The 26,292-nt window shown below is 43.5% G+C and overlaps 1 protein-coding gene across 4 annotated transcripts in view; it reads left to right on the top strand.

The window, feature by feature from the left end:
- SEMA5B (semaphorin 5B) overlaps positions 1–26,292 on the top strand; it is a 262,758-nt gene that overhangs the window by 49,733 nt on the left and 186,733 nt on the right. For 3 of the 4 annotated variants that reach the window (XM_057368566.1, XM_057368565.1, XM_057368568.1), the window contains exon 2: positions 24,248–24,471. The exons of the other annotated variant lie outside the window; for it this stretch is intronic. The gene's annotated coding sequence lies outside the window, so the exon portion shown is untranslated. The remainder of the gene's footprint in view (positions 1–24,247; positions 24,472–26,292) is intronic. 4 annotated transcript variants of the gene reach the window in all.

Here is a 26,292-nt window from a genome sequence, read left to right as displayed (position 1 = left end):
AGATTTGTCCTGGCAGAGCTGTCCAGTTAAAAATAAAAAATAGTTGGAACCTGACTGTGGAACTCAAAGAAGAGTCATTTACTAAGCATTCMGCATTGCTCCCAGTTAAAACTGCTATAAAACACAAAGCAGATTTTCTGAGGGGATGCAGGAAGTGGTGAGAAGCAAAGCAAGTGAAGGTAAATCAGCTCTGCTTGCTCAAATATCCACATCTCCATACCTCTGCCAGATAYGCTACAGAGAGGGAATGGGGAAGTGATCCAAGCACTTCAGGAGCTTGGAAGCAGCTTGCAGCTGGGGGAAAGGAGGTCTCTGGCTGTAGCACATCTTCATTAATTGTCAAAAAAGTTTATCCACTTGACACTGCTGCTCCAAGTKCTCTGTTTTCAGTCCCACCTGGCTGTGCTGTAACTCTTGTTTTCTGCTTGTGCTGCAGGAATGGAACAAAGCAGCACTGCCACTTTTCCTGCTTTGCCCTTGAAAGATGAGGACACTCAGGCAGAAAGGAAAGGGCACTAGCACAGGACTTGGAGGATTCTGGTTTAATTCTTGCCTTTGCCACAGACTGTTCGTATAACCCTGGGGAAGTTGGTTAATCTCCATGTCCTTTCAGCACTGCAGTTATAACCCTTCCCCAGTCTTTTCCTTTCCTGTCTAGCCCGTGAGCTGCTTGGGGCAATGCAGTAATGGGACAGTAGGGTTCCATGGGCTGCAGGAAAAGTAGAACAAAAACCCAGGCCACTCTGAGCTGATTCAGGCCTGGGACAGAAGGAGTYAGAGGATGGAAAGCTGGTGCTTGCCAGATTTGGGGGAACTGTGCCTCATGGGTGCCTGCAGGAATRCCTCTGTGGGGAGAGCTTTCTCAGTTGTGCTGGATGTCTCTGTGTTGAGTGTGCTGGAGATGAGGACTCTGTGACGCTGCAGTGCCACGTCAGCCACAAGGGATAACGAGGTGTTCTGCTGATAGGAGGAACTATGTGTGTGCTGTGCAGGCAAATTCCTCTGGGTCCAGATTCCGGAGTTGTTTCTAAGCAATAAAATTCTACYTGCAGTTTTTGTTTCATTTCCCAGGCTTGGGACTTGCTTTACTTACCTGAGGTTCACAACACATCTGTTAAGGTTTGGAGGAGCCTGGAGGCTAAAACGGGATTTGTAACTCTGTAGGACAACACCATTTRAGTTCAGCCTCATGCTGGAAATGACACCAAGAGACTGAGTTCTTACAGTGACAAGTCACTTCCAAGCTGGAGCCTGAAACAGTTTGCACAAATCCCTGTGGCTGCATTTTAAACGGTGTTTAAAACCCTAATGGTGCTAGGCCACCCTTACATGTTGTACCTGTTATGACATTGCAGTGTTGTCAGTAACTCACTGCTGAACACTCCTGAAACAGAAGAGAATTCTGCAGGACAGCTGCTCCCCGACATAAAGCAGAGCACACAGGGTAGGAGAAGACAAACAACAGAAAGAGATGGCCAGTGGCCATGTTTGATGATAAAATTTTTAGGAAATTGTGAGCGTGTAGAGAAGATTTCTTTTTTCCCTGACATGCTAATGATTTTTGTGGCTCCAAAGCATTTGAGAGCAGCATGAGAACCTCTATTCAGTTCTGCAGGAATAAATGGAAACCTTGTATTGCTGTAGGACAGACCCAGCCCTCCTTTGCTGGGGAATTTGAGTACCAAACCAGAAGCGGCCCAAGCACGTGTTGTGAGCCTGCAGCCCCAGCGCTGTTGAAAAGCTCTTGAGTGCATTTTGAGTAACCTCAGAAGGGTTTGTGTGTTTGATTCGGATCTGGCATTACTTCTGTCACAGCCTCGATTGGCAACGTCTCTGCAACAACTGGGGCTCGAGGAGCGTGATTTACAAGGGAAGTTTGCTAAAATTAAATAAAAGTTACATAAGGAATAATTTACCCCCAGTTGTGCACGATAATGCTGCTGTAATGCCATCAAGACACTGTGCTGACTTCAGAAACCGCCTGTGTGAAGTTTGAGTATCTTGCTATTCTCCCCAGGCCTCATGGAGGGGCTTGGAGCTGCAGCTGTGCGCCTTCCTTGCCCGTCCTCCCCTTGCAGGCAGCTGCAGCCRCAGTGCGGGAGGCTCGGGCATGCAGCCCTTCAGCACGGAGCCCTGCACCTCCCAGCACAAGTGGGAGGTGGTGTGGTTTGGTAGGGGGAATTACCTCCATCTCTCCRCGCTTCTGGCTGGCTGGGTGCAAGTCAGCTCCAGCCCKGAGGCTGCAACYKGAGCCTTGGCATGGCACAGAGCTAAGTGCCTCCTTGGGATTTATTAACAAACTTCCCTTTGATGCTCTCTGAAATACARTTCTGTGGCTCCTGGTCTGCATCCAGTGAGCCCAGGGTGTGTGTAGATGTGGTAAGAGTGCACACACCTGACCTGCAGGCGCCATCGGCAGCGTGCCAGAGCAAAGGCCTTGCAGGCCTGAAGGGCAGCTTTGCTGGCTCACTGGATCCTGATCTGGACATCTGGCTGCAAGTCGTGCAAATGGCTGGGAGCGTGAGCTGGGAGCGTGAGCTGGGAGCGGGGCCGCCCCGTGCGGGAGTTGCTGAGCCTGGAACAGTTTACAGCAGGCCCTTGTGCTGTTCCCTTCCTTGGGCCCCTTGGCCTCTTTGCGTGCTCATGACCCCCAGACCCTCTCCAGTGGGACTGCAAGCTATAACATTTCAAGTGAGAGCAGGATGACAGGGGGGATAAAGAGAAGCGAGGGAAAGGCACCTAATACGATTTCAGAGAGCCCTCTGGCAGTGTGTCCGTGGGAGGCTGCCATGTATAATAAGGAAACGATTTGTCTGGGAATGATTCAGCATGTAAAATTCTCCCTCCCTGACCTCTTCCTAAGTCCCCAGCATGGGACTGCGGGAGGTTTCCAGCAGAGGAGAGCCGATAAGGCGCAATGGTTTTCATATGCTTGGAAGAGAGGTCAAAGTGTCCATGCTGAGGCAGCATTCTCACTGCCATGTGGGGCTGTGTGGAGCCACATTTCACCTTTACTCCATGGAAGGTAGATTCTGTCTTGCTCAGGGATGCATTAACYATCAGGGAACTTTCCTTTTCTTCCCAGCCAGCCCTTGGAGTTGTGCTTCCCACAGCCCCTCCCTTTGCCCTGGGGACTATGGTGAGCAAAACCCCACTGGCAGCTGCAGAGCTCCTTCCCTGCTGATTTTCACAGGGCTGCCTCCACACTGTGAGCTGGCCCACTGGTATTTCCCTGAGGTTTCCTTCCCTTTTGTGGGAGACCACAAGGAGGACTGGAGGCTGGAGCAGCTGCCCTGTAGGATCCTGGTACTTAGGGCTGGTTTTCAGGAGGGGAGATTTCTATGAATTTTCTGGAGCTTGCTGTAGATGTGAGGATTGAGACATTTCTGCTTCTCAGGTGTTCTGGGAGTTTCTCCTGTCCAGCATTATAAGCCTGACTTGCACAAATGATTGCAAAACTGCTGTTYCTTGGGATTTGGAGTTTTTAAGTTGTCAGGCTTTCCCATGGAGTGTGGGAGGGAAGAGGAGAGACAGCAACAAAGTAAACTCAGCGGCCCTGAGTTTGCAAATGCTGACTTTTAATGTAGTAGCCACCTGCGTGTGCTTCTCTGTCCCCTAATATGCACCCTGACATATTTGCAGCCTTCTTTCATTGAAATCTTTATTATCTCTTGGGGTGGGATCTTCTTTTGCTKCTTGCTTTCTGCAGTAAGTTATACTAATTCAAAAAAGGTATGGAGTGTGAGCAGATCAAAATGGGCAGCCTGAGGAGGCTGCAGGTCCCTGCCTGCTGCCACTGTCCTGTGGGGAAGGAGCAGCTGTGCTTCTGAGCAGTTCCCTTCCAGAGCAGTGCAGCTGTCTCCAAACCTAGCGTCRCTCCTTTTCTTTTCATTAGCTGAATGTAGTGATGGCCAAGATTCCTGACCCTACAAGTTCTGGGCAGTCTAAATTYTCTGTGTGGCTGAAGGCCATGGAATACATACAGCATGCCTTGGGGAGCTGGAGGGGGAACTGAGCCTAATTCAGAATGGGAGAAGAGACAAGATCTGCAAAGGTGCARTCGTTCTGCTGCGGGACAAGGCTGGACTGGGCATGCAAAGGGGTTTCAGGGTGAGAAATGAATGACAATCAGCTCACTTTCCCTACAGCAGTGACTTATGCTTATACCTGCTGCACTGCCGGCAGTGTRACTGGCCCAGCCTCGGGGCTGTGTTTGAAATAGTTCTGAGTGTGCAGCTCAGAAGCTGCCTTAGGACACCACAGGCTTAGTGATTTCACTGGTTACAAGGCCAAAGTGAATGAAGCCCCCAGCGATAGTCCAYGGTGAGGGTGATGCTCAGCAGTGAAGGAGATGTCAGAAGTTCAAACCAGTACTTAGGGTTTATTATTTCACCTTCTGAATGCATGGCTCTCCAAGTCCTTCAGAGATATCAGCATAGACTGCAAGTGAAATAACTCTTTTCTCTGTTATTAGGTGATATCTATTAGCAAACAGCTCATTTTCTGTTCTGTTCCTGGTGGGGACATTTTGGCCAGAAGCAGTTTCCAATCTGGCAAGCACAGCAAAAGTATTWCATGAAGGGAGAGAAGTCCAGATCCATGGAGGAAATACTCTCTTTTTCTTGCTGGTTTGAAAATAGCCTCTAAGCAGGGAATGTTAGCCAGGAACTGAATTGTTTCAAGTTCCGTCAGTATGTATCAGCTAGTAGCAAGTCCACTCTACACTTCTGTCTCTTTTATTATTTTATTTTGGTGGGGTCTTTAGGAAATTCTGGCTGGATTTGAATTCCTAGTTGAGCTGTGCCTTGGCTGGGCCTGACATTGGTCAAAATTGGCTGATTTGTGGGGTGTGTGCATGCAGAAATGGTTCTTTGTGAATGTCTTCTTCCAGCTCCTAATATCCAGGGATTGGCTCTGAAATGTACAGCATTTTTTGAAAGCTTTTGCCTCTCCCTAACTACAATTTGCCATCACAAAGCTGGATGGACTTATTACCAGTATGAATGAACCAGCTCTGTGTGTTGAACTTTCTTCCCGTGGCTGCCAGTACAAATGTATTGCAGTCTGTCACAGCCAGAAGCAGAGGAAAACCAGGGAGTGTGGAGAAAATTTGGTGATTGTCAGTCAGTCATCATCTTCCTTGCTCTGCTGTTCACTTTTGCTATGTAGAACAAATCACATAACCTTTCTGTGTCTCAGTTCCTTCCCGTATAATGAGGACAAATATTAATTTGTCTCTACTGACAGAGGTTGCATTCATACTCACAAAGTGCCTTGCTAATCACAGGTATCTGTCAGTGCCATATATTGTTATCCAGCCATCTGAATGATCAGTGTTTCCTGACATCTGGCCATGTGGAGCTGGGTCTGTGTGTGCCATGTGGTCAGCTCCCTGCTGAGTGTGTGACAACCAAGAAATTGTGGGTCTGGATGTTGCACCTGGATCTTTGTYGCTACTTTTTAGCCTGGTGCATTGGTATCCCATGGAGCTGCTGTGGCAAGAGCAGTGTGTAGCTCCATGGGGACAAAATAGGGATGCACACATCCCTCTTTCTCTCCCCATYGGCCATCCCAAACCCTTTGTCATCACCTGCTTTGTGAACCCCTGTGAAGTCTCAGGTGTTCACCCGTGGCTTGTGATGGGATGGTCAGCAAACCCATCTGCTCAGGCTCTGTGATCCTGCACCTTGGCCATGGTGCAGGGGGCTTTCTCAGTGGTAATTAACAATGTGCACTTCATTAGCATTTTCACCATGACTTTTCTAAGCAGTCTGTGTCACACCAGTGCTTTCTTCATTACCTTTTCCCACTTCACTGTTGAATGAATTCTTTCAAACCTCTTCCCAGAGGAGCTACTGCTCACTCCCTGGTATGTAAGGATTTCTTATAGCCTGGTTGTTCCTGGTTTTCATACTTGGGATATTGTTTCATATCTCRCCCTAGACATTTAACACTTTGCATGTCTTTTATTGTCCCTGTCTGACATTTTCTCACTGCACTTTGTCATACCAGTCTTCTTTTTTAGTTTTCCCAGCCTCACTCTTTTATACAGGAAAACAGTGTTTTGAGTATTCTTAAGTCGTCCTGTAAAGTTCTGCAGAGCACATRCTCCCAGCAGCAGCATCATAGGTTCTGGCTAAAAATTATTCCCAGAAGTCTTTCATTCTTCTCTTTAAATACAGGTTTTGGTCCTTTCTGTAGAACATGGTTGCAGTTCTGCAGAAGTTCATGGTCACATTTCTGTTGAGAAGCCCAGGACTCTTCCACATGGACAGCTGTGCAACCACAAGGGAAATGCTTTAATTCTCCTAAGAGCTTTACAGAAGGTAATCTTCATAAGAACCCCAGGAACTGGGGTCTTGCACAGATAGGAAAGCTGGCACACAGATGCTTTACCTGGGTCACAGGAGGAAATCAAAAGCAGAACTGGGATTGGAATTGTTGCACTGCTGTCTGCAGACATGTTGTTGGAATGTCTTCAACAGGTTTTCTGCTGCCTCGGTGCGTGCACACCACCTACCCTCTATGGCATGCAGTGGGAACTGCCACCAGGTGTGGACAGCTGACAAACTTTTASCAGTAGGACTGAGGTATAGCTTTGGGAGAAGCATGGATTTATGATGATATATGGTACATGTTATGATATATGACAGGATACATTTTGGGAAATGTCTCTTCGTTGACTAAAAAAAAATCAATTACTTGCGTCCAAGATCCCTGCTTGAAAGTATTTCTGTTTGCAAGCAGCATAAAAGTTAATTTCTCTAATGTAGCAGAATAGTGGCTTTGCACAATGTGGGCTCTCTGTATGGGTCATTTTTTGCACTGACTTGTCAGGATGTGAACAAACTTGTCTCGATGGGTTTTCCTGGGCTTTGCATCTCTGGCAGCACTGTCATGGTACAGAAGCAAACTAGGACCAGCTCTGCCCTTGGCTGCAGGCAATGAGTTACRTTCCCTCCCCTACACAGCTCTTCTCCCTTCTCTGCTGCATGGGGTATGTTCGGGGCACCTCGAGTGCTGCAGTGCTGTGGCTGAACAGGCATTCCTTCTTGTTCCAGATGAGATCTGGGACYTGGGCTAGCCTGCTCAAGGTCACCTTGGATATATTTGATTGTTGCTGCAGTGTGTTGCTCTGACCTATCTGTGCACCAGTGGTCCCAAGCTGCTGGTTTGTACACAAGAAGCTGGGATGCTGCTGCTCACTGAATACTGCCTTTTGAATCTTGCTGCAGAGCGAGCAAACCAGACTATAGGTTATGTGATTACAAGGCATGTGGATTATTGCTTTTTAGTCATAAATAAAGTGGAAAATCTGAGATGTGATGTAGAACACGAGCACACAGCAAGTCCGGATGTTCGGCCTTCACAGCTCARGCCAGTACCTGCAGAACATAAAGGGTTAGTTACTCTTGCAGTAGCATGATTAGGTGCTATGAACACTAATGATCCAAAAAGCTCAGTTTTAGCTTACGTGMGAATTGGATCCAACTTTTTCATGCCTGTTAACTTTGCAGACAGCAGAATTCCTACAAGAGCCAGAGATCCAGGCAGCTACCTGAAAACTTACTGCAAATGCACGTAGTGTCTGACTAGACCTGTGGTCCATGGTGGGGAGTGAGACAAGGTGAGACTGTAAAATGCTGTAATTGTACACAGGAGATGGCTGTGATTGCTTTGAATGGGGAGCCATTGTCAGGAATACAGAGGGAAAAACGCTGCCTATTYGAGCACTCTTATCTCAAACTTCTGGCTAAGTGAAGTCAGAAAATGATTGGGGGGTGCTGTTGTCTGTGCATTTTCACCCCTGGGATTTGAAGAAACTTTGGGTTTTGTGCTGCCTTTGGCATGGCTTTGCTACCCTTTRCCAAGTTTCATTAATCAGCAGCCAGGGGTTATATGAAGGGTATAGTGTCCACCCGATGGAAATTCAAGGACCACAAGGAGAGGTTTCAGTAACGTTTGTTTAAAGGCACTTCAAGGTTTTTTATTATTTTTGGCTCCTGAAACAGAACTGCCATCCTTAAACTATTATCAGTGGCATTAGAGYTTCACGTAGTAACAACATGCTGGGATCCATGAGAGTGTCAGACTGGCTTGCTGTTACATGAAAAATGTCACACCTTGGAGCATCTCAGCTCTCGATTTTTGTCTGGTTTTTAGCACTTTGGAATTTGATGCCGTCATATTATCAAAGGGAAACATTTCTCAAATTTGAGCCTGCTTTAAACAAATGCTTTGCAGTCTCAAATAAGTTCAATTTGTACTTRTAACTCAGAGAAATGGAAATGTTGAAGGCAGCTACACTCACCAAATTTTTGGGATTCACCTAAACTGCTGAATTTTTACTCCYGCTTCCCATCACCCTGTGAGATTTTTTCCTCCTGAGGCATTCCCCTCAATTTGCTCTTATCCCTGAGACTCAGGCTGTCTTCTGTGTGAAACAGCACCACTATCCCCTTGCCTTTGAGTCTCCTAGGCATCACTGTTCCCATTGTGTGATGGTGTTGCACTTCATACATTGCTCTGTGTGGACAGAAAGCCTTAATTATAGCACATTAAATGAAACAATATGTAGAGCGTGGGTTAAACTCTGGGATATTTTTAGTCTGTGTTGGCCTTGTCATGGCCCTTGCTGTATTTCTCTGGGAAACAGTTGCTGAGTAGCATCATTTAGTTTGTCCCACATAACTCCRGGCTCTTGGAAAGCCAGTTTCCTGCCAGTCTTGAGACTTCTGGGATGGCTGTTTTCCCAGTGGGAATGTGCCCATTTTAGCATATAAGACCTCATGCCTTATTAATGTTTTTGATGAGTGTTTGGGGTGGAAAGGCAATCTCAGGATTAAGTGTTGTATTTGGGGGGAGTAAACCCCCAAGGTCATGAGTTCAATTGTGGCTAGGTTATGTGTAGCCAACATCTGTATCCCCAGGCTCCTTTTGCAGAGCAGTTGGATCACTGGATCACTGCTGCTGATGGTTCCTGATGCACAGATATTCCCCTGGAAAGGGACAAAAACCATTACTCTGACTGGCAAATGAAAATGCTGTAGTTGGGTGGAGGACAGGGAGCCAAATCAGTGCCTCGATGGAGAAGCAGTGGCCTTGGTGCTGCAGTGGCTGATTGGGCTGGGCTGCCAGCTCGGCGATGGGCAGCATTCAGCTCCACATGAGAGGCTGCATGGGGAGAAAGCCAGGCCCTGGGTGCGAGTGTGGGACAGAGTCTGTCATGAGGGGATGTCAGGAGAGCTGGAATAGGGATGTTGCAGCTCCAGGGTAGGATTACAGGAGACATTGAAGAGCTGGGGTTGTGGGCTGACTGAGCAGGGAAGCCAGCCTGACCTGGATCCTATGGCAGCRTTAGCACTGCTGCTTCCAAAACAGCGTGAAATGCTGGAGTACAAAATGAAGGCAGATGAACGTGGGGCCCAAGATGTGGCCCCACTGCCGGCCCAGCCCTGTCTGTCAGTGCCCCTGTTTCACAGCAGAATAGGCAGCCTGTGCTGCCTCCAGCTCTGTGCAAACCTCCCCCCACTTTAGCTCAAACCTGAGGCTGCTGGCCGTGCACTGAGCTCTCTGGCTCTAAGCTGTTGCTCTTAAGTGCAGACACATGTTCTGCTCTGCCCATTGCTTCAAGCAATGGAAACCTCTAGCAAATGGTTGGGGCAGACATCTGGGGATGGTGATGTCTTAAACYGCTGTAACATGATTTGCTAGTGCTTGTCTGGTTTTTGAACCTACAGTATTTTCACCTTTACAATCTCCTCTTTCTTACCCTGAGCACTAAAAGCTTTTTTTTTGATGTAATGAGAATTTTGTGTAACAACATGGCTCCAGGAACTGCAGCTTTATGAAGAAGAGAAAGTTATGAGAGATCATATAAAATCATGTTCTATTATATTACATGAAAATTAAATAATACCATACTTCAGAGACAGAGAAGCACTTTTATTAGCTGAGAAAACACACATGAAATTTGAGTTTTACATGCAACAGCACACAAGGTGGGTAGCAGAACTGGGAGCAGAACAGACCTCTTCCATGTCTTAATACAGAGAGGGAAAAAAGAGAGCAGCTGAAGTTCCTGAATGTGGAATTYTTCCTCTGCTGGGCAAAGAAATACATTAAGAATTAGAGCAGTTTTATTTTCTGCAGTCATTTTACTTGCTTAGCAAAAGAAAACCTTTTTATATTCTAGTTTGAAACTATCTGCCCAATTTTAAAGCTGCTAAGAATCCAAGGAGTGACTTTAAGACAGAATTTTTTTAAGAAACACTGCTAGTTCCAAATTGAATGAAGACTTAGATTAATCACAGTCTTCTGTGCAATAGAAGGCATTTGAGAATCCATCTAGTTCATGGGAAAGTGCTCTTGGACGAGCAACAAATAAATACTGTGACCTTTTGACTCTACTAGCCCTGGAGCTGTGGTAAGTTTGCAGTCAGGCACTTGGTTCCAGACAGGAATTTTCATTGCTGCAGTGAAGTAAATCACCATGAGGAGGAGGCCTCTTTGGCCCTGTCTGCATGGAGATATTTTCAGAGCTCTAATTCTCTGTGGGTGCCCCCTCCGTCAGTGACAATGTACATGGGAGCTGAATGGTAGACCTGCTCAGGRAGCCTGAAATACTGGCATCTTAAAGCACCCCAGTTAAGGCCATACCAGAAATGTCAGCTGTATCTCTGCTGTGGTCTGCAGTGGCCATTTTGGCTAAATCCCATCATTATGGGATGGATTTACCCCAGGGCAGATTTAGTGCGGGAACAAAAGGTGCTGTAGTGCCTTGTGATTACATCATTTTGAGATGGCACACGTAGGARACAGGCTCAGTTTGCCAATCCTATCCATATCCCTTTAGCAGTTCAAAGAAGCTGAATTAATGATGGGAAATATAAAAACTTTTGGAAAAATCATTGGTTTTCATTAGAATTAATTCAATGATCCTTAGAAACAAATGTTTTTTAAACCTTATKCCAGGGAAAGGGAATTTGTCTGTAATTAATTTGGCTGATTTTGGTTTGTTTGTTTTGCTTTGCTTCTGTAGCCAGGCAGAGCTGTGTCTTCTTCAGCCTCAGTTCACATTTCAGCCTTTTCTGGAGTTGTGTCCTCTCCAGAGCTTGTGTTCATGAAATTCGTAGGAACTTACTTAACCTGGATGACTCCACTCTCCTCAGCTCTGGATTAAAGCTGGTCCATGAGTTCCCAAGTTAGTAGGAAAAAGAGAAAGTCATACTGCACATTTGRTCTCATTTCCTTAGGAATCAGGAGCAGCACTGATTTTTGTGTAACTATAGAAACCAGTGCTTTAAAGAAATGACYGGCCAGTGCAGGATTTGGGATAAAATTGAGCATTGACAATGATGGTTTCTCCTGATGGGTCATCATGCACAAGRGAATAAAAGGCCTGATTACCACTGAGACTGCTTGGGGAGACAGTCCAACCAGGCTGGATGTTGTTTTGTTCTGCTTGATTGCCACCTTCTCCATGAGAGCTCGGTGCGACACACCTGGGTTGTCACGTGCGGAGAATAAGTGGACTTGGTGCTCTGTGCAGTCATTMTCAGGTTGTCCAAAGAGAATATGGGGGGCACAGTTTTTTCTCAGCATTGTTGCTCCTTTTGGGGGACCTTCTGCACCAACGGGCTCTTTCAGTTACTCACTGATACAGCTACATGTGCAGCCAGCCATCTGTAGCAAATGCTTTGTGGGCTGTGTGGGCTCTGTCCATACCCTTAGTAAAAGACTAGGCATGCCAAACATGCTGAGATCCATTAAAATGAGTCCTTTTCCTCTAATGTTGGCAAAACRAATGCTGTTACAAGGAGTGTCTCATCATTGTTCCTAGGACTCAGCTTTGGAAGAGTAGAAACCTCTGGAAAAATACCCCAGCCTTTGCTGTTGGCTGTAGAAACCTCTTCKGCTTCCTCAGTCTATGTGCTCAATCTGAACCTGTGAAATGCTGAAGAAACAACAGCTATAAACTCACTTSTCTGAAATACTTTCTTTTCCTCTTTTCTTCCCTCCCATCTGCTCTTTTCTGTTCTTTTGRTGATGATAAARMCCCCCCATATTCATTCTGTGGATTWCSTTCCCCTCAGGCAGCCRGTGAAAAGTACAAATRGCATTTGATGTTAATCAGAGTAAGATTCTGCTGGGATCCCCCCGGCCCCTTTTCCATGTTCTAGACATTTGTGTAATGAAGGAGTAGGCAATGGTTGTTATTTAATTTACATTTTTCAAGCAGATGCCTTTGACCTCTGTGGGATGGGAAAAGACTGGTCAGTGTGGCAACCTGTGAATGTCTAAGTCTGGATTGAGGCTGATTTTTCACGTGTTTAGGCAAAGACAGGAATATACCCCCCGCCTTCCTTCTGCAGATCATCCTCACCTGCCATACCCTGCCTTGTCACCTCTTTAAAGCAGTGATTCATGGGCTCACCAAGAACATGGCAGCTGCAGATGATCCCRGTTCCAGGAATGGTGACAACTGCAGCACTGTTCCACCACCAGCTGAGAGACGCTCCCAWAACTGGCCAGAGCAATCACTCAATGAAAGGAGTGATCCTTTGGCTGAGAGCTGTGCCAGGGATTTTCTTGTACCAWGTACAAAAAAAGCCAAACTAGAACAGCTAGGTTGGCCTGACCTGTCCCAGTGCACAGGGAGTAGAATCTGATCTCCCACTGTGTTGTCAACAATATTTCTTCCTACACTGACTCATTTCACCATGAAGAGTGAAGGGAAGCAACAAGCTTGATTCTGCCCCTTGTTTTCCCTGTAGGGTGGCTGCACACAGCCTGATGTCTAATGTTTCTTGTAGTGAAGTGGATACAGCTTTTCTCTGGCAGGACTGAGGGAACTGGAACTGCCTGTGCCACAATTTGTTCCCTGGATTCTGCTCACTGGGAAAGTTGGTGCCAGTCTTTATCAAAGCACATGATGTCTTACAATCAAGATGTAAGTGATTGCACTATTAGGATTTTTTTCCAAGTAAAAAATGGCCCTCCAATGATGTAAAATTTTTCATCCATTCACCACTGTCATGGGTGCATCATAGTTCTTCTGCTCCCCCAGCACATCTTCYTTTTCATAGACAAAGGTCCACCAGTTCATTAACTTACCATGTCTTTTAAAAACTTATTAAATTTCCTTCACTGGGAAAACATTTAATTTCCTTAAGCCTGTGAAAGGGATTGAGTCTGGTTTGTTGAGGCTTTGAGGCCACACAACTTTATTAACAACAGTGGCTTGCTTTGCAGATAAATCCTCCTTTTCAGAGAACATCTTTCCTAAAGAGTTTCACAGCTGATTATGGACACAAATAACTCATCGGAAAAAGTTAGTGATACTCAGTGCTTGGCAAGCCCTGAGTTATTATCCAGTTAATGCTGTGGCACTGTGCATTTCCAGCTGTGTTGCAGTGGCACGCAGACCTCAGCAGCTGTTCCGRAGCTCATCAAATGGCTGTTGCGCATCATCCCTGATTTGTCATAAACCTAAAGGTTTCTCTGGGGATTGAATGTTATCGCYTGCCACAGCCTGGCTACACTACAGCGATGCTCCGGCACTGTCGTTATCATACACACACTGCTTGTTTGAATTCCTTCCCTTCCCCTTTGCTTTCATTATTTTCCCTGTTTGTTGGGATAGTTGGGATCAGATTATTCATAGCCTTATGCTTCTGGCTGACTTGTCTGAAAATGCAGTCTGGTGTATGCTTAGGGCTACCAGGCTTTATGTCTTCCTAACCAGCTGAGTTTATATTTTAAAACATATTTAGATGCCTAATAAAGAGACACAGAACATTTTGTGAGCTCCTCAGGTAAATTGACCTTACAAAGAAGAATGAAGTTTTTGGTGTAGGTTATGGTATGGACAAAAGCTATGTTTTATGTAGGATTTTAATATTTACACTTACTCTGAATATGATCAAACACAGAAAATGTCMAAACTGGAAAGGAAATTCTGAGGTGAGGGAGGGAGCTTTGTCTGGGGTTCACAGATATGCTTTGTTATAAAAAATGCTTATCTTTTGATGCATAATACAGAAATACATGTGGAAACAAAACCTTATTTTAGAATGTTTTATGCTTCTCAAAATTTTTCCATGTCAGATTTTCCCACTTCCCCACTTTACTTCCCTTTGGTGTCTTTCAGACACTTTCTCACAATTTTAGCAGATCTCATATGATACCACAAATTGCTTTTGCTCAAGGAAAAATGTTTCCAGAGATTTTCTGACCACTTCAGCCTTACTTCTKCTGAAAACCCTATTTCAGTACCCATGTGCTTCCTAGACACTTGAAAAATCCATCCCATTGTGTGTTGCAAAAAGGTGTTTTTCAGGTATAACAGATCACAGTTAACTTTCTGATCTTGGTGGCCATTTTGCTTAAACTCTCTGTGTTTCACAACTTTTGTGATATTATGTGAGCAACAATAAAGTTGTTTTTCTTTTTGGCTTCTATGATTATCTGTGCAGGGTCTGAATTATTACAGTGCCAAATTTCAGAGCCCAGCTTTTAATTCAACCAACACTCTCTCAGTCTTTAGTTTGGAAACACCTTGTTCAAATCTCTGCTGAGTGGCCCTTATGTTTGTATGGAAACCTTATCAAAAGAGATGGAAGTCACTCCTGGCTAAATCCCTTCCTCTCTGAGAAACACCTTAACAGGAGTATTTTTCTTCCCTTAAGTTGCACTGTAATTGCAAGAGATTTGCAATGGTCACKTCCAGGGACACCCAAGTACTAATGACAGGTAAAAACTATTTGTGTGTTTTCACTGAGAATTGTTAAYTTTGTGACTGTACTTCTTGTAAAACTTGCCACCTCGCCATGATTGGGCTGTRAGTGTCCCTGTGACTGCTCTATAAATAGCCTGGATGGACAGAGACCAAGTGCTTAAGAGCACTTACACAGTAAGGACTTTTCTGTTGGGCCTGCTGGCTTTGTGCAGGTTGTCATTGTCACTGTCAAAAACAGGCTGCAAAAAATATTTTCAGCTGCTTGAGATCAAATGGACAGAGGTGGAGACTTTGTGTTGGCTCAGAACATTGAGATGCTTTCGGGCCAGAAATSTTATTTCTGCTGCCAAGCCCCTGAAGATTTCTTTGGCCCCAAGGCTCATGTGTTACAGCTTATACATTAGTCCAAAAAAGATACACATGATCTGCCTAGTCTTGCTATCAGTCCATCTCCTAAAAAATGTTGCTGCAGCTAATGGTGGCTCATACTTGATTTSTATCCAGGGTATTTTAAGGCCTGCATCCAACAGGATAGGTGTCTGTCTCAGTGCTGTTCTCTGCCTRTTATTATGTATGTTTGTATTAATGACGAGATATCCTGCAGCGTTAGTTGATTTAAATATTGAAAGCAAATGTTTTCCTATTTCTCTGCCTTGGGGCTACGAGYGATTATTTCAGCCTCTTTAGTGTAYAGGAATCTGCATCTGTTGAGGTCTCTATTCTGCCATGAGCCCAACATATGAACCCAGTTTGCAAATTCATCTGAGAAATACTAAAATTGGCACCTCTTTCTGCAGATACCTATATGAGCACTACCCAATGGTCTATATACCTCTTTGCTTTAGAAATGCTGGTTTTTTTAGACTTGGTCACTTGGGTCAGCATCCTTSTCTCTCTTTATTGTTTACATCTTGATGTTTCAGTATCACCAGGATACATTATTATGACCCTGGGATGCAAACAGTCCACTGCTGAGGGCTTTTTTTAGTAGCTTGGCAGCATTATCTAAAGCAAAGAAGACTGTTGAAATTGGGACATACTGCAATTCACAGGAACAATGAAAACTATTTGTGGTACAGAGTATTTTTGACATTTGAAATCTTTGTTGTATCAATCTTAATAAGGAAAGAGTGGCTGGAACAAAAAAAAATGCTGTTTAATGGTTGTGATAAAATACAGTATTTGCAAAAAGTACATTTAGAAATGGTCTAAGAGTTTCAGCCTTAACAATGTTGATAGTGTTGTTTATAAATATGTGGTTAGGGAGATAAAAAATTATAGATCATTGACCTGCTAAGCCATAATATCATTTTCTGAGCTATTTAGGTGTGTCAGCTGAATGAATGTTTAGAATCCGTGCAGCACAAGTAGTAAAAATTTGCATGAATACCATATTGATTTCAGGTGCAGGGGAAGCATTTCAATGCAGAGTAGATGAGCTGCTGGATTTATCTKTATTCTAAACTGCGAGAATGCAGAATTTGCCCAAGGGACCCCTTCTAGTCCTAATGTGAGCTGGTGCAAAGCAGTGGGAGGCACAGCCTATGAGATGTATCGAATGACTGCAAGCTGTGGCTCWTGGGTTTGGTTCCTGGCCTCTCCAGTATATCCCAACAAGGCATTCTGTGATGGACTCCATCAAATGGCCTCATTTCTAGCCCATGACACAAGGGAAGGCTGATCCCACAACTACACTCAGAGAGATAGAAGTAGATGTTACTCTTCAGTCTGCTTGTGACATGAGTCTAGTGCTGAGCACTTTTTGRCAGCTGCATGCTGGTTTAGGCATTTGGGGGCTGCAGAGTTGGTTTATCACCAGCAGCAGAAGCCACAGCTCTTGCAGAGCAGTCGGTCAAGGGAGAACCTACATCCCTAGTGAGTGGGCAGTGAAAAGAGCTGGAGGAAAACAAGAAAGCATGGGGCACATTGCTATTAGTTCCAGAGAAATAACAGGAATTTCACAAAACTGATACTTGTGTTTTGATGTGCTATTTATGATGAAGCACCTCAAYTTGTCAAGATAATTTTGAACATTTTGTTTCTTCAAGCCAATGTCAAGATCTTTTTGTGTCCTCAGTCTGGAGCTCATTAAGTGTATGGCACGTGGAAAACTCTGTTTGCCTCTTAATAATGTAATAGTGGGGAAAACAGGCTCTTAACACTGTTTTCTGTTGGACACCTTCTGCATTCTAAATTCAACCTATTTCATATATGTGCACTCAAACATTTGGACATATGTCTTGCTATGTCTGTGTATGGATCTGAAAGTTGCTCTGTGTAGAAGTTGCACCTGGTCATCGAGAACAAAATACGTGAGCTAAGTAGTCTATCCACTGAGAAGGCTGAGATGGAAACACCCTCTGAGGGCCAGTGTTACAGATGGGTATTTCTCCAGAGGGAGATATTGAAGGATGMAGTGCATTTAGGAGTTTGTTGTTGTCTTGCTTCAAAGTGAGAAGAGAATCAATAATTTGTTAGGCTGTGAGCTGAYGCCTTGTCTGAGTGCCAGCTCCRGTRTCCTCCAAGAAAAGCTGCCAAAGTKTCTGAGGGAGCAAAGCGGGATGTAAATTCCACAAGTCATTTTCCTGAAACTCTTGTGTGGGAAACCTTTAGAAGCCTCTCAGTAAGGACAAAATCCTTCCAGGCTTAATGCTTGTTTGAGCAAAATTCCTTCTGAGGTCAGTAGACCTAATCCCGAAGTCTTATTACTTGTTTACCTTGATGGGATTTGAGTGTGTGTGGGGGGAACAGAGGGTCTTGGGACAGGGTGTGCTGGAAATGCTTTCCTGGGAGGCTGGAAGAAGCCTGCCAGGCTCTGCAGAAATGTGTGCCTGTGTGAAAGGAAGGTTTGCTTCAGTAAAAGTCACCTTTGTTTCCCACTTTCTCAGCAGTGGTAGAAAGAGGAGATTTCTCTTTTCTGTGAAGGCTCTTTAGTGCCTGCAGGTGGCCCAGCCCCATCATGTMGGGATGATGCACCTTGAGCTTCCCYGTGTGTGCTTCAAAAGTGGTTTGCATCTCAGACCTTCTTTTGCATCCCAGATGAAAAAAGCCCCCCAGGCCGGGAACCCTCTCATATCTTTTTTATTGTAACACAGTCCATCAAAGTGGTAAGTGGTGTCAAATACACATGCAGATGAGAGCTGTGATGTTGGTTTCTCTTGTTCTTAAGCTGGGAAACAAGCTCGGGGTTTGCCCTGTGACTGACAAGGAAAGAACCTTGCAGGGAGCTTTGAAGGAGATCCTGGTTTTGCTTGCCCCATGTCCTGTCATAGTGAAACCCCATAAAAGGCTCCTTGTCCCTGCATTGCAAATCATGGCATGCCAATAGTGCCCTCAGCAGAGATTTCTCCTGCCTGTCTCTTTCCCCACCCTCTTTCTCCTTGCAAATTGAAATCTATCTCCTTTATAACGGACTCAGCCTTTATTAGCCAAAGATCGTGCCTCTTTATTAACCTTTCAGCAAGGCTACATCAGCTGAGTGAAACACCATTCAGCAGGGCATATGGTATCATAAAAGTCACTGCTGGTGTCACACAGCTGYGTACAATTTTGTTTGGTTTAAGGCTTTTTGCTTTTTAGTAAAGAGATGGAAAACGTTCTTTTCTTTTCTTCTTTCTGGTGAGTGACTTATAAACAACCTGTGTGAAATTGGCTCTGGAAAATATAATCAGAAAAGTATATAGGCTGTTGCATTGTTTTTATGAACCCCAGGTCATGGTACAGGGGAGATTCTGTGGTGAAGTTTCATTAAAAGTAAAGAAGGAACACTAAAAGCTCTGCTGCCGATCCAGGGAAAGTAAAGCTTTGTCAAGCCAAGTAACGCTGGGCCATCTTGTACTTTATTCCCTGCTGCTTATCTAAAGGACATTTCTTGCATTCAGTAGATTTCTACTTCTGGCAGTTTCTAATTSCATGAGTTCAAGAGCCTTTAACTAATTAAGAGCAGAGAGATTTTCACCATGCTGCCATAGCCCCACTGGAAGAATAATTTTCAAGTGTTTTGCTCTTTTGGGGCATATGAGGCCAAAATTACAAATAAGTGTCTGTGTAAGTATACATACACATATACATATACATCTGTACTTATATATATAGACATATACACACATACATACCAACTATCTATATATATATTTATAAATATACACATATATGTGCTCAGATATATCTGTATCCATATCTATATTCGTTAAAAAAAAAAGAAAAAAGCCTTAGAAGCAAATGGAGAGCAGAATGTGGGTACTGTGTGCAGTCTTCCAGATGGGTCTCTGGTTGGGTCATAAGTTATTCGCAAATTAATTATGGAAGAAWTTTAAGAGATTTGATCCTACAGGTGAAGAAGGATGTGTGATTGTGCGACTGCATGTGCACACATGCAGAAAGCAACTGTGAGGGATGTCTGTGCTTAAACTGATCAAACAAGTTTTATTCCTKCTGTCTGTTGATGCTGTTTTGAAATATGGCAGGCAGAGCCTATTAAGGTAGCTCAGAAGTGTCTTTCTAAAATGGCTTTTGGTTCCCACACTCATTTACATCTCTGATTCCTTTCAAAATCTGGTCCTTGCAGCTTTTGCTGTTCTTGTTTACACAGATGCAYTGAAAAACTGATTGTTACCCAACAGTTTTCTGTAACCAAGGAAGGGGTTTGGTCCAAGTCCAGAGAAAGATAYACAGGAAAGGATCACAAGTGAGGAAATGACTGTGTCAAGTTGCACATGAACAGTGAGAAGGTAGAATGCGTATGACAGACAGCTGAGTTAAAAGAATATGTAAATGAAAGGAGAGGCAATTGAGTTGAAACTTGCAATTGCATTATCCTTACTGGTGTTGGATAGTGCCTGACTCCACAATAAATCCTGTACACCACTGCTCAAGATTTAGGAAAACATAAGAGTTCTTAACTTCCTTCCTRTTTAACAGCATTATCCAGTGTCTTTCACATCACTGTGAACCTGACTGCCAAATCTGACAAGGCTTGGGCAGCACTGAGACCCAATGAGTTTTTAATTTCATATATTGATGTTTGTGGTGCCACAAGGGAAGTGTCTGGTGTGAACCAGCACATCTATCCTGAGATGAGTGACGCAAAAGGAAAGCAGTCAGACAAAAACGTATTTGTTGATGGAAGTTATCAAAACACCGTTCATTTTAGTGAAGGTTGAAAAACARCTTTGTCCAGGTAGGAGATTTTACAAATGTGTCATGCTGTCGCTAAGATCACACCTGTAGCATCATGCACCAAGATCATGCTCTTAGCTTCAGAAACCAGACTCCAAAGGAAGACTGTACCATTAAAGGAGATACAGGAGCAGGAATGAATTTAGCCAGTTTCATCTAGAGAAATACTTAATGGCAGGATGATCATCTTAAGGGTCATTTAATGCTGGAAAAAGGAAATGGCACATAACACAAGTAGTAACACAAAGAACAATGAATTCAAYTTAATAAAGGGCAAATTCAAATTGGAAATGAGGCTAAACTTTTAGATGGTTAGGGGCAGGCAGAAAGMGAAATCGTTTGCTTAATGAAGTAGTTATGACAAACTAGGTAGAAATACTCTGTTTTCTGAAATCAACGAGTGTGCAGTTCAGTCTTTCCTGCCTGATACAGTGGGCTCAGCAGCAGAGTCCAGTGGTGTTTAGTCAGCCTTGTCCATCATGACCATTAGCTGCATTAATAATCGCTGTTTGAATAAAGGCACTGCAGTACCATTGGTACGTGTGGAGAATCCTTCTTGTTTCTCTAGGCACTGAAGAAAGAAATTGGATATTTTGTGCCTTCACAATATGAAACAAAAAGTTAGCTGTGCTGTGATTGTGGAAGGTGAGATTTATGTGAGACCACATGGAGATTAACAGCCTCATGACTTTTGTGCCTGATGAGAACTGTATTATAGAAGGGCTGGGTGGCCCTCTTCCTTGGGTTATGGGGAGTGTGACTCTTCACTGTATTGTGGAGACAGCGGGGTACCCCAGAGGTACCTGCTGAAAATCCTACTCTTGTATTCTGCTCCTACTGTTTCCTTGAAGCAGAGCTGACCCCATGGCTGTTGTAACACAAAGGATGATCTTAATTTCTCACCTGGAGGGCTTGCTGCTCCAAATGGGCTCTTGGGCTCCTGCCTGCTTACAGAACTTTCTAGTAGCATGTCTGAAAACAGCCTTGTATCTGTGTTGCCAGGAAGGCTTTATGAAAAAGAGACCGCAATCAAATACAGGCATAACCTTACATCTGAGTAAAAGTGAACCAAATGTATTTCCAGTGCAAATTTACTGGAAGTGCAAGAACTGATGCTGATATTTAAATCAGTGATTCTGATATAAGGAAGACAAATAATTAATGAAACTGTTTATCTCTTTGTAGCACAGATATACAATTGATAATTTTTGCTTTATTTTTAAATATTGATAGGTGTAAAGTACCTAATTGATGAGGTTGCMTAGGGATCCCAGCTAACAGTAAGTGATTGCCAGCTGATGAGTTTTGCAATGTCTGAAAATGAAATGGTAACATTCAGTGCATGGAAGTGGCTCATATTGTTCAAAACAGCTGATGATTACTGTGTTTAAGTAACAGAATTCTCATAAGGATTTGAGCTGCTCAGAATTTAATGCAATTTTTCCAGGACCTTGATAATCATCAGGAAATGAATGTAAAACTGTGATCTCATGTCATTTGGAAAATTAATGGAATAATCTGATGGGCAGRGCTTGCTAGGTATCTAACTGTATGCTGGCAAATGAAAGTCTTTAGGCATTGGTCTCTGTCAACAGCATTGGAAGTGGAGAAGACTGTAGATTTTATTCTGTAATTATCTGGAATGAAAATGGGAGGTGTCCTAAAGAGAAATAGTGTTGCTTTTAGCAAGGAAAATAGGTCAGCCTAAATACTAGCACTGGTTGTTACATGCTACTATGGATGTGTGTGTTGGAGAGCTCGCTGTAAGATTAATTTATTCCTGTAAAAATATTGCTTTATAGAAATCTTCTTTGAGCTTTSAGATTTTCATTGGAGAAGTGGAAAATTAGCAGTTTCCAGCAACCAGAAAATTTCAGAGTGAAACCTGGTTACTGGTCAAGTTTCTTTCCCCAGTGCAAACACATAAACACTTGCAGGAAATCATCTTTACTGGTGTGGACATTATTTCTACCACAGTACAAATAAGTCCATTTTTGCAGTCTTACCCATCTCTTGGTTCTGCAGCTTCCCTTACTGGATATATAAGCCACTTGAGTTCCAAACTCCTTACTCCAGTTGTGCCATTCTAAGTTTTTGCTTCTAGGTTTCTGTTTCAGTCCTAAATTTGTATGATGCTTGGAGGGCTTGCCATCACAGTTGCTTTCAGATCTTCTCTGCTCTTTGGTGAAAATTAGTAACAACGCATTGGTGATGGTTCAGTGAAAGCAATGGCAGCAGTTACACTGGCAGTAAATGTCAGATAAAGAAGCTGTAAAGGCTGAGKAAAGTAAATGCAAATTATCAAGAATCAGAGCAAGAGATTTTGCTGCAGTAACCCAGTCTTTTTGGCTGGGGCTAGTCACAGATTTAATCCACCCCTCATATGAGTTGTTGAAGCAGTTGAATAATAACGTATGAAAGTTATACTGGTAGTGTTCCAGGACCATAGGAAAGGTTAACACTCCCAGGGTGTTTTGTCAGAATATGTTTTGAACCTATATACCACATGACCAAATTTCAGCTAATATGTACCACGTACTGGAYTGTGTAACAGTTACGGTGTAACTGATTTAAGCTTTAGTCTTTTCTGCTGTGACATTGAGATGCTCCTTCGGGTGCAAATGCCAGGTGGTCTTCCCCTAGAAGGTCTCATCTTTATCCCTCTGTGAAATGGGCAGTGCTTTTAGGAATGAGGGATGTCTTTCCTGTGTTGTCAAACTAAGGACTTATTTAAATATCTTCCCTCCTTTAAGTAGGTGTCAGTCACATTTTTTTGGTTAGATACCRTAGACTAAATCCTGTGTCTGCTCTGGGTCTGTAGTTGAACAGAGTAGTCCGTCACCAGAGGAAAACAAATCTTTCTTTATAACCGTTTATAACTCTTCATTTTATCTCGCGTTGTCAGTGTCTGGCAGATTCTTCAGCCTTTGCGCCATTCCTCTTCAGCTCACTAACAGAGCYGTCATTAGCTCTGCATATAGTGGCAGGGGATTTTGTTACTTTTCTGAAGTTTCTTTCATTCTTTCTCGTGTTTTCTTTGGAATTTATTTTCTTTATAGGTGAAAAAGGATGGATTCTGCTCTGTTCTTAGCATTTGTAATTACTACAGGACTGCACTGACCTGAAGCGGTGCTGCAAATGTGYTTAACATTTCAGTTTGGAAAAGCATTTATAATGCTGGCATGTACATCTCATTTTGATAGGTTTACTTACACTGTTTAGAACAATCTGAAGAGATTTATAATTGCTTGTTTTGTAATACAGCCACAGAGAATTAAGTAAWGGCTTTATAAGTAATCTCTGTTTTCCTGTAGCCAAAGAAGCACTGTCATGTTTTCATATATCAACTTATTTAGGGTCAAAGTTTGACTTCTCTCTGAATTTGATAGGCATATATAAGTGCTGCATCTGAGTAGTTCACAGAGGGATTTGGCACTTTGATTTTTAAATGCAGTGCCAAAAGWGTGGAGACAACACTGTAGCTTGATTAGAATGGAGCCCATGCAATGACAGGAGGTATATTTTCAGCAAAAATTACTGTGAGAGGAGAGGATGACTTAGGAAACCAATTGCAATTAAAATTGTTGTAACTGAGTTGATACTGGAGACAGAAAACTGCTAGCTTTTGATATTTGCTAGCTAGGYGGAAGCTCAGAAAATACGTGTTTTCTGAGAACAGAGATATGGAGAAAAGATGGCTTATGTTTAAGGCTCTACGTGGGGACTCAGAAAATTGACTTCAGTTCCTTTCCTGGCTGGCTAACAGGATGCCTCTGTAGTCTTGGGGACAATTACAAAGTTTTCACCATATGTTTATGCTGTATCTAGTGATCTGCAGCTCTCATTTTAGTTGGGCTTCATGAAATTCTAGCCTACCAAGTAATATTTACTCACTTGTGTATACCAGAAAGTAAAAACAAATGGTCTTTGGAAAAATTAAACCGAGGCACGTGTACACTGACTAGGAATTCTGTATCCTGATCAGTGATGGATGAAAAGTAGACCCTTCAGAAATGATGACATATCAGACCCAATGCTCAACCCAAGCATGGGATCATTTAAATTGTTTCTAAAACTGCTGTGAGGAGGGAAAAGGAAGAAGGGGAGGTGGTACTTACCATGAAGTTTATTTGCTGTTTTCCCAAGATCTTTGTCACATAACTCAGGAAAGAGGGAGGATGTGAAATAGAGAGATTCTTCCTCAAAGAGGACTTTATAACATCATTATAGTATCAGGACTTTATAACATCATTACAGTATCAGCCAAATGCGGACGCACTTCTTTTTTAATGAGGGAAAAACATGCCTTTTTTTTTTTTTTTTAAATAGATAAATCATCCACAAACAAGCATATGAGAAAAATAGAAGGAAGGAGTCCAAAGAGGCATGCCAGAGAAGGAAGTTTGCAGAGTCCAAGGGATTCAGAGAAGACTGCAGTGGGACTGTCTCTGAGAGGGAGCGTTTACATCACCAATTCTTGACGAGTTTACCTTCTGGGACTCTGACCTTGGACTGCTGCTGGGACGTTTGTCTTGGACTTGTCCTCTGGGCTGGTGAGTTAGTGATGGAATGACACACGTCTCTGTTGTGCTGAAACATGATATTTTCAGATTGCTCAGTGTGAGGGGTTTTGGTCTCTGATCATTCTGTCTCCCGCTCCAGTGATGAGAGGATATGTCAAGTAGTTAGAGCACAAATCTGGGAGCTGGAARACTTGGCCACTGTTCCTGAGGCTGCCACAGCCTATTTGTGATTTTGGAAAAGGCAAGGAATGACAGACATTAGATGTAGCATTTTCCAGGGGCTCAATGACTTAACTCTGCTGTCATTAGACTCAGTGGGACTTTCTCCCTTGACATTGCTGGGAACCTTATATTTCAGACTGTGTATAAAGTAGTTAGGTTTCTCTAACCATCTGGTTATTAAAGAAGTGTGTGCCTGTTGCAGTGTAGRGAGTTGATTGAAATCACAGTTATCTAAAGGAATGGGTCACTACTGCAAGCCCTGGTTATACCCATTCAAATCCAAAATAGCGTTGGTGTGTTTTGCCAGAGTTCATTGTTACACAAGTACTTACTATTTCTCAGTTACTCAGGACAGGTAGATGTGATTAATATAAGCAGGGGAATGCTGGGTGGGAATTGATTCATTTGGTCCTAGAATATATCCCACAAAAATTCAACAGCATTTTCCACAGGAGCACTATAAGAAGGTACAATTTATAGTTTGTGCTCATTTTGTGCTGTCTGAAACTCACAAAAGTTTCCACTTGGGGAGGTTGTAGTTTCAGTTTGCATGATAGAAAGGCATTTTTTAATTCCTTATTGAAAATTAWTTTTTTATTTTGATAGAAATATAAAATGTTTCTGATTTGGTAGAATGATGAACCCAACCCAGAGTTTTCCAGAACAACCAGTCTGGTCCCATCATGTTGATTCATTTCCCTTTGCCCTGTCTGGCAAACACATATGGGTCCAGAAAACATTTTTCCAGGGGAAGTGTCAGTATCAGTCCAGCAGACAGCTCCCAGGCTGGGAGTCCTCTGAAAGAGAGGAGATATGAAGGAGGCTGCAGGAATCAATCAATCAGTCAATCAATCAAGTGGTGCCATTAGCAGAGAAYAGTCTGCAGAGACGTGTTCAGAAAGCCCCAGAAATCCCAGATGCACTGTTCCTTTGCYGGTTGCTATACTGAGCACAGATTTGGTCATCTCACAAGGGAGGATGGGAKCATATGGCCTAATTCTGCTGCTGGACAAAAATACACATCCAGAGGGACCGAGAGCCACAGTGCTTAGAGAAAAAAGGAATAGTCATGTGCTCCTTATGCTCCAGAGGCTTGCTCCAGCAAGTGTCTCCTGTATCCTGGGCAGTCTAGAGGCGGAGGAATCTTATTTTATTGAGAACTGTTTGACTGCATAGCAGGGATCCTAAAAGCCCTGTGAGTTKGATCTTAAAATTTGCTTGGACTTCCAGTACTTTGGTTCATGGCATGGCTGCTGCAAGCTTGGGGTCGCTGGCCTGTAAAAGCACTGGCCCTGTTGGCTGTTTCTCCTCTGTCCTGCAGTGTGAGCTGGCGGGGAGCCGAGCAGCCGACAGGACCGGCAACACAGGCTCGGCCTCTTCACATTTCTTCTTTGAAAGACCTGGCAAAACCRAAAGACTGGGTGTGTCAATGTTGACAGATCAAGCTTTAATGTCAGAAAAGAGTCATGTTGAAAATTTCCTGGGCAGAGATACTGACTGCATCCTGGGTCTGGCTWAGAAACAATGTGAAAGGTGAACTTGGCTCAGTGGGTTTTACTTCTTTGATCTTCCTTGCCCAGAGTGGTGCATTCTTCACTAGAATGGTCCGGCTGTACTCTTTGGAGGAAG

Source organism: Malurus melanocephalus, unplaced genomic scaffold, assembly GCF_030028575.1.
Source record: "Malurus melanocephalus ecotype Western Australia unplaced genomic scaffold, MMel_1.1 scaffold_94, whole genome shotgun sequence".
Classification (NCBI taxonomy): domain Eukaryota; kingdom Metazoa; phylum Chordata; class Aves; order Passeriformes; family Maluridae; genus Malurus; species Malurus melanocephalus.
The sequence above is the reverse complement of the archived record's forward strand: the minus strand, read 5'-3'. Positions and strand labels throughout refer to the sequence as shown.